We start from the raw sequence: 8,991 nt of genomic DNA, 5'->3' as shown, positions 1-8,991 counted from the left end.
TGACTAGACATGCTAACATATAATGGCTGCATCTTATATAAGCAAAGGAAACTGATGCAGACATTGTATGAACCATAGGAATGGTTCATTCTCACACTCAGCCAGATTTTTGGATCCTTCATATTGCAAAAATGTCAGTGCTGTTTTTTTCATGCAGAAAGAATAATTTCAACCAACTAGATATATGCATATTTTTCCCCTCTCTCTTCCTTACTGATGCAAATTTAATTTCCTTTCCAATTCGTTTGTCCATTTCTGCCTCAGATCTTGAAGGAGGGATAAGGGACGATTCATGGGATATACATAATATTGTGAACATTTCCTGCTGATGCTTGTCCTTTTCACATACAGGATATCTGAGGCATGACCTATTTTTTCAGTTCAACTAAAGGACAAAACTTTTTCCAAGAGGTAAAATTCTGACCTCGTTGAATTGGGAGAAATATGACCTTAAGGGTCATAATTACTACTGTTAAATGTTGCAAGGGTAGACCATTTCATTAGACAAAAGTTAATTAATTTTTTTTTCTGTAGTTATGTTGGTAGAAGGTTCAATCTCTGCAAGTTTAGAATGACCTTAAAAAAATAAAATGTCTGTAAATCAAGTGCTTGACAATCATTTGGCTACTGTAGTGAGTATGTAGGTTACATTGAATGTAGCAGACAAAGCTACCCTGAAATTTTCTACACTATTCCCTGACAGATATAATATTAAAATAAATGAGAAGGCTCAAAATACATTAAAGAAAATGGCTTATTTGGAATGTGGAGATGACCAAACCAATTATCAGAATCTAAAAGCCAGATGCAGCAAAGCTTAAAGATAATTGATTATTAACCAAACAATACAAATGCCTGCATATCTCCAGTATGTGGAGCTATTAAAGTAGGTATTTTGATGTCTCAAAGTTATGTAGCATACCTGTCCTAAAATATATTTGCTGCAAAAATGAAAACCTAACAAAAACAAAGCAAAACAAAACAATACAAAAACAATTCCCCTTGCTGAATGTAAGACTGTAAAAAAACTTTGGCTAAATCCGTGCACAGATTCAACATGGTTCTTTGTATAATCCTGTATTTTCATCTCATAAAGAATACTGTATGCATTCAAATCACTTATGAGTATGATTCTTCCCCACAGGTTTTAAAAGTAGATTTCTAATTCTGAAAAAGGCATCTATTATCTCTGGATATTCCAAGGAGGAATAAAACCAGACACTTCTAGAGTGTAAATGGTTTAAATAATCTGTTTTTCTCCTGGGAATCCTACAGTGAGTAGTTGGCATGTGGACAGATATTTTGTAAATATCTAATGTTGAGTAAGATACATCCTACCTGAGATATATACCTTCAAAGAGGCGGCATTCTTCTTACTTCTACTTTAGATCTACCACTCAATTCTATTTTAAATCACCACTCAGAAAGTATTTCAGTACCTTCTCTCTTTTGTAATTTTTGTCAACCTTGATTTCTTTGTCCTTTCCTACTTATCCACACCTTCTCTGTTATTTCTGGCTAATTTGCTGTTCTCTGGGATCAAGTGGCCTCTTCAGCGTGTTCCCATCCCTCAGTTGGAGGGCACCCACCTATCTAAATTGCTTCTGTGGCCATCTGTACCACTGTCACCCATAGGAAAGGAGAACAGCAGGCCAGTTTGTAAAGGCAGATAGCATCAAATAGGTCTGGCAATGTAAGCTGAGAAGTAATCTATGCAACATATACTTTTACACAATCTTGTTTGGATTCCCTTGACTAACAAACTTTGTGCTGTTTTGATGTTTATCTATTTTATGTAAGAAAGTGTATTGCTAAATCATAGGCCAAATCAGACACCCTTGTGGAGTATTTTTAAGGAGTAGTATCTCAGAATAGAGTTTGATACATGGAACATCTTTCAAACAATTGGATGTACATGGATACTTGGTAATGCGTTGTGCCTTGATGAGACGTATTTGTGTGGGATAAGATTCTGTCTCACATGTGCCAGGGGTTTATTCAGAGGCAATTTTAAATCATTCTCAGTGTGGTTACATCCAGATTGTGGCTTTCAGCTGTTACCTGTGATTAAGTGCTACTTTGACTGCAAATGTGCACTGAACTGCAATCAAATATCTGCCTTCATTGCTGAGAACTGAAAGGAGGGTGGTGCTCAATGAGCTTTCCAGTGGACAGTTAATAGCTTATCAGCCATCAAAAAGACATCATATACACTTTCCCAGTATAAAATTCTTGTCTGAGGAGAGTTTCTAGATTGTCTTTTAAAGGCATATCTCTCCTAAAGAGATTTTCAGTTGTACAGGCTTTAACACTCTGAATCTAAATCAGCCAATTACTTGCTTTTGTTGGAGATTGACAAGACCTTCTGAATTGTCTAAAAATATTCCTTCACAGCAAAGTAATTTTAAGCAGGACCTGTCCTATTGCTTTGTCTAACTTTATACCTAACACTCCTAAGGATTACATATTGTGTCAGTGTTACATGGAAATGATGAAATAACCCTGTACTACAATGACGTTCAGTCATAAATTACATCTTGCTTTCATGAATATTTTTGGGAGGGAAGAGGATGTGCCCTCTACAGATTTTTAGTCATTCTTGTGGAAACGAATGACTGTATTTTAAGAGACTTTTAAAAAAAAATCAGCTGGGTATGATCTGAGTGGCTTCAGCTATTTAAGATGATTGGTGGACAGATATGAAGACATAATAGAACCTACTGTTCCATAGTTCAGTTAGAAACTTCCTTTTTACTATTTTGTATAACAATAGCACCTATGTCAGCAGGTACTTTCCCTGACTTACTTCACCAGGTTTTTCTGTTACTTTTATGAAATCAGAATAGCTAGATATGTACTATGTGTCCTTACTTAGTATTATAATACCATCAAAGATTCATTTCTCTTTTTGTATTCATTATATGTTGTAACGGGGCTTATTTATGTCTGTAGGACCTTTTGTAAATTAACAAAATGGGTTGTACTGTTAGCTTCCTAGTATATACAGTTCAATGAGGTTGCCAACCATTTTTGCAGTGAATTTTAAGCCACAAGCAAATACCATTGCTGTATATATATATTTTATGTTTGTTTCTTTTTCTAAGATTCTAGGAAGAGCTATCACCTCTGGATCTACTCGTCAATTTGCCATAGTATGCTATTCCCACTTGTGTTTGAGATGTTCAAATTGGTATTCACTTGTGTGGGTATTGAGACCAATGAAGATGTTTCCATATAAAAATTGGTGTTTGGGTAGAGCAAGACCAGCTTCTTCAGCATAAACTGGTGCACTACAACACGATAACCAATATGTATATCTTTGCAGTTCATTATATGTTCCACGTTTTCCTTTCCAGTTACAGCAATATGGACTTTTATCTAAATGTCATGAAGACATTTGCTTAACCAGTAATTTGTGCTTTGGAAGTACTTGGACTCATTTGATGTTCCTTGGCATATCAAGTACACAGTCATGCCTTGCAGGTCCCAACCATTTTATTAACCATAAAATGTATTGCATGGAATACAGTGTGATGAAAAACACTGCAGATGATGATTGCATATGCCTCTTCTTAGAAGTTTCAGACATTGTTTTAAAATGAGTACTGTAGATTGTTCTGGTTTAGTCTGACTAGCAATCCTTGCATGTGTGGATGTAAGATTTTGTAAGAGACTGAGATGTTGTATTAGGCTTCTCATGGTCATGTCTTGTATCTACTGTCTTCCTAGAAAAGAATTAGGGAGTCAACAGACGTTACGTGTGAATTCTTCTTTTACAAGAATTTACATTGCTTTAATAAATAAATTAAAAATCTCAGTAGGAGTTTGAATTTTCCTAGTGCCTTGAAGTGGGACTAATTTATATTGCCAGGCTTTTCAGCTAATTATGTTGTGATAAATCACCACACCTTTAATATAATAGTAGCGATTGAGTTGTACAGTAAATGTTAAATGCAAATCACCCACTGATAATGTTTTGAAACTGTGTTCCATCAGATGCTTTACTGAATTACGTCTATCAACCAATTCATAATTGCTAAGAAAGATTAAATTAAGGTTTGGGGAAGCATGTTCAGAAAACATTCTGCCCATGCTATCACCTCTGCATTTTGTATCTACACCACCTAATGCCTTAGAAAGTATTCTTCTGAAGATGAAGGAAGTAGTTAAGTAGTAACAGGGAACTGGAATCAAAGCTAACACAGTTTCACACCACACTTCTGTCCTCAGTTTTCCCATCTCTGAGACAACTGGAAAGCAGTGTCGTAAGTTCATTAAAAATTCTGTATAAATGGCTGAGTAATCAAACTTTGAAAAGGCTCCATAAATAAGAAAAGGCTTAATGGCTAATATGGGACTTACATAAGAGAGAATACTTACAGGAGTTTTTTGTTTGTTTGTTTGGTTGGTTGGTTTTTTTGAGTAATGCTATTAGTCTGTGTTTAGTCTGTTTTCCCTTTTTTTTTTTTTTAACTAGCATTTGGAAGCTGCTCTTTTCTCACTAAGCTGCTTTTGTTTTCTGTTTGTTTTTATATTTTATTTGTTACCCTGGTTGAATACTTTCAATTAAATAGTCATGCCTATATTCATAGATTACAAGGGTAGAAGGATCTTTAGATCATTCAGCTCACCTTGAATATCTCAATGACCACATGTTTATTCTTCCAGTACTTAATTTAAGAAATTAATGTAGAGCCTACTAATTCCAGTTTATATGATATACACACTACTGGAATTCTGAAAACAGGCTTCTTCTCTTCATTGCTAGATTCTCAAACCAGCTCACCTGGAATACTGCTTGTATATAAAGCCACATTTTAACTCCCAGGAATAGAGATGGACTCGGTTAGCAGAGTAGATACTCATAAATTTTTAAATGTAACATTAAAAAGTGCATAAAACATTAGTGCCTGGGGTACTATAACTCTGTATCGCCTTGCTGTACTTCCGTCTGTATGTACTTATTTTCACAGCAACTAGCTATAAGGAAACATTCAGAGACATCTGCAGTGCTAAAAGCACAGTGATAGCCCAAGAGACTACTCCCTCAAAATACAAAATATTTTCATATAAATATTAATCTATTGATAGTGAAAATTGCCAAAATATTTCCAGTCCAACAACAGCTGTTTGGGGAATTTATTTTGTTTTTTAGCAGGCAAAATGAAAGAAATACAGGATAATGTTGTTTATCTGCATATTTTTATATAGATTTTAATTATGTTTGAATACTATGACATTTGGAATAACCTTTACTAAATGTAATTTTTGACTTTTCTGAACAGCGGGTTGTGGTTTTATTGTTGCTAATAACAAAACTATAATTTAGTCATTTCCTTTCCTTACAATGTTATTTGAGTATTTTCATTTCCTTCACATTACAAAGGATGTGGGCAGATAGTATTTTACAGGATGGGGAAATGGGAACTTAAGATTTATTTTCACCCACTAAAGCAGTCAGTATTAAACTTAGTTCTCATTTCAATAGTTTTAGCTGTCTGGTATTGCATATTAATACAACCACTTCCCTGCCCTGTCCAAGTAATTTTAAGAGTAAAATTACTGAAATCATGTACATGAGAACTTGAGATTTATTATTTTTTTTTTTTTCATCTCATGAGTAAAGATTACATTGCTACCCACCTAAATTTCTGGCTAGACAAAATGTTAACTATTCTCAAACTTGCTGGTGTGATTTTAAGTGGCTTTGAATTCTTCCTTTTCCATCCATCACACGGGACGAGCTGAGATGAACTATACATTTAGATTGCAGATTTCTCAAATCCCATTAAAAACTTTCTTTACAGTCTTTATGGGAGACTCTAGGTTCAAAAGCAGAAAGCCTTGTAAAATGCCTATGATACTTAGAAAGCTTTTCATCTTCTTTGAAAATTCATGTTAATTTCTCCATGTTTTCATGATTTGCTGTGTATCTGAAAACTCTAATAGTCATTTGGTTGTATGCATGGCAGAGTGTATAACCTCAAATAATAACATCCGATATTCTCTCTTTCTTTCCTCCCTACTTCCAAGCACCAGATATGAGGTCTGATTTTTGAGTAACTTCTGTACTCTAATGTTTAACTTGTTGTTCTATATATCTGTATATCTATATATTTAAAATCACAAAGTCATAAAATAATTTAGGCTGGAAGGTAACGCCAAAGGTCACCTAGTCCAACTCCATGCTTAAAGCAGGCAAGTCTGATCAGGTTACTCAGGGCCATGTCCATTCAGATCTTAACATTGCCAGGGATGGTGATTCCTCAACCTCTCCAGGGTCCTTTTGCAGTAGTTGACCACCCAAAAGGTAAAATATTCTTTTCTCTTTATCTAATCAAAATTTCGTATGTTTTGCCTTGGGTCTTTTGCCTTTTACCCTGTTGCTGTGCACCACTAAGATGAATCTTCTGTCTTCTGATAACATAGTTGTAAACAGTGTGAAGGTCTCCCCCAAAACCTTCACTTCTTTAAGAGTGAACAGACCCAGCTCTCTCAGCCTCTCCCTGCATGTCATGTGCTCCAGTCTCTGACCGTCTTGGTCAGGTGGGACCTGATCAGGTCAGGTGGGACCTCCACAGGATTTAATTCAGTGTGCCACTATCTTCTTTGCAGTAGGGAGCCCCAAACTGGACACAGTTCTACAGATGTGGTCCAACAAGAGCTGAATAGAGGGAAGGAATATCCCTGGCCCTGCTAGCTACAGTAGTACTAATACTGTTACACATTACTAGTATCTGTTTATCTAGCTAACCAGCTATATTTATTTCTGTGAAGTGACTACAGTTCAATGGAAAAAGTGGTAGACTGGAGCATTTTCTGGGGCATCTTGGTGGCTAACATCTATCTCAGCTACTCATACATGCACTCAGAAAAAAATCAAACAAACCAACCCACATTTGACTCTACATCAGATCCAGTTAAAGTTATTTGATCTCACATTTGCAAGGTTGTATCAGGAAATGAAAAATTATGGAGAATATGTTAATGCCCAGTGTGTTGTGGTCAAAGTGGTTTTGTTCTGTGAAAGTGCAGTGTCTGACTTTAAACAGTTACCAGATTGTCCAAAGCATACCCGTATATAGTGTCATGCTCTCTGTTATCATTGTGTGCTGAGAGTAATTTCAGAATGTATTTCTTTTATGCACTGAGCACAATGTTTGTTTCAGTGGGCTCTTCCAAGTGCACTGAAATAAGCTCTGTCTAGGAAAAAAAAAAAAAAAGCTATAGATTGTGAATATCAAAAAATAATGTCTAAAAGATTTAGGAGTTTTTAAGACTAAATGACGTCACAGATGCACTGGTCAAGCCAGTTTTGTCCCCAGGGAGCATGCTGGTGCTCCAGTTGCTGTAGCAGCTTTTGGCACTGCTGCAGTTCTTCCTCACACAGCAGAGCAGCAAAAGACCAGCTATTCACAGCAAGCACTGTGAATGAAGCTAGCTTTATTTGCTACGTGTGAATAATCTACTGTCAGGCATTGCTTTTTTCACGGAGTTGTTGATTACTTTGAATCCTTCAGCATAAACTCTGATATGAGCCTTTTCACCTTACAGCTTACTCTCAAACTATTTTCTGTGACTGTTCTTAATTTGTTATTCATGCTGGGATTGCTCAGCTAAGTTATTTAGTTTCCTAACTGGATGACTCTTAAACCCACCAAGAGCTTCTAAATTAGCAATATGAATAATTTTGTCTGAATACTAATGTGAAGTTTTGTATAAGTCTTCACAGCCATATAACACTTTCCCTGATCTGTATGTATACAAACACTCTCAGGTTGCAAATGGTATAGAAGCATAACTGAGATTTATCAAGGGTTGGATGCAGCCAGAATGTGACTTGAGTGATGACTGTATGGTGGTACAGTGGATGGCTTGTCATCTGACCTGGAAGATGTGGCATACCAGGTAGTGTGGATGATGAGAAGACTGCTGTGGCTTCTTGTTAAATCTATTCTTGATCATCCTTAAAATCACCAAGTATACTCCTTTTATTATTATATTATTGTTCTAATTCTAAGGGTGATTCCTTCTTTTCATTCAGCCTTCAGATCCCTAAAGCTCCCATCAGTTTTGATATTGTATAATTTGGGATACACTGTACCTGATTGTTGTTCTCTTTATAATCCTATTCATTTTCCACTATAGCATCAGGGAATTTAAGCAATTTAAAGCATATATATATATATATATATATACACTATATATATATATATAAAGACAGAATAATTCAATCTGTAAGAAGTGTGGTTGATAATTCATATCCATCATTTGAGTTTTCTTTCATATATTCTCATAGTCTACTTTCAAAGATATCTCATAAGTTATAATATCATATAAAATAGTATATATCTATTATGATGGGCACTTAGCCATCGTTTTAGCAATTTCTTAAACTATGGCTGTGGAAAAAGAAACCAAAGAAACGTCTCTGTTTCAAAAATGAATGTATATACTTTAAAACTATGTGAATCAATTGAAACGAATTCAGAAATATAGGTGGATGCATTGTGTAAATGAAAATAATATATCGTTCTTCACTGCTGTAGAGTATTTGTCCATAAGAGATGAAATTTGTATACTGAGTTACAGTCTCTGCTGACTTCAAGGGATAACATGACCAAACTACATGGCAAGTCTCTTTCCAAGATATTTTTCTTAAAATTTAAGTGAGTTGAATTATTGGCATCTTTTAGAATCAGAGCTGATTCTGGCTGCAAAATGAATACAATGTAAAGTAAGCATTAGTAGTAGTATCAAAGAACTCTGCTTATTTAAAGTTTAGGTCTTTTTTTTTTTTGTTATTATTGTTGTTTTTTCTTTCTTATTGTAGACATGCCTGGTACCTTGATTTAAAATAAAAGGTAAAAGCAACTCCTGGTATCCTGACGTGTCTCAATACACTTCATAAACTGATATAGTTCAGTCTTAAAAGTAGTTAAATATTTTTCTCATCTAAGTCCTACTGATACTCTGTTTCAGAATCTTTTC

The 8,991-nt window shown here is 35.1% G+C and overlaps 1 protein-coding gene across 1 annotated transcript in view; it reads left to right on the top strand.

Moving 5' to 3' along the window:
* GABRG3 (gamma-aminobutyric acid type A receptor subunit gamma3) overlaps positions 1–8,991 on the top strand; it is a 345,355-nt gene that overhangs the window by 120,739 nt on the left and 215,625 nt on the right. The gene's annotated exons all lie outside the window — the stretch shown is intronic.

The sequence above is a fragment of the Anser cygnoides genome, chromosome 1 (genome assembly GCF_040182565.1).
Source record: "Anser cygnoides isolate HZ-2024a breed goose chromosome 1, Taihu_goose_T2T_genome, whole genome shotgun sequence".
NCBI classification, from domain to species: domain Eukaryota; kingdom Metazoa; phylum Chordata; class Aves; order Anseriformes; family Anatidae; genus Anser; species Anser cygnoides.
Note: the sequence above shows the minus strand (reverse complement) of the source record. Positions and strands in the feature narration are given on the sequence as shown.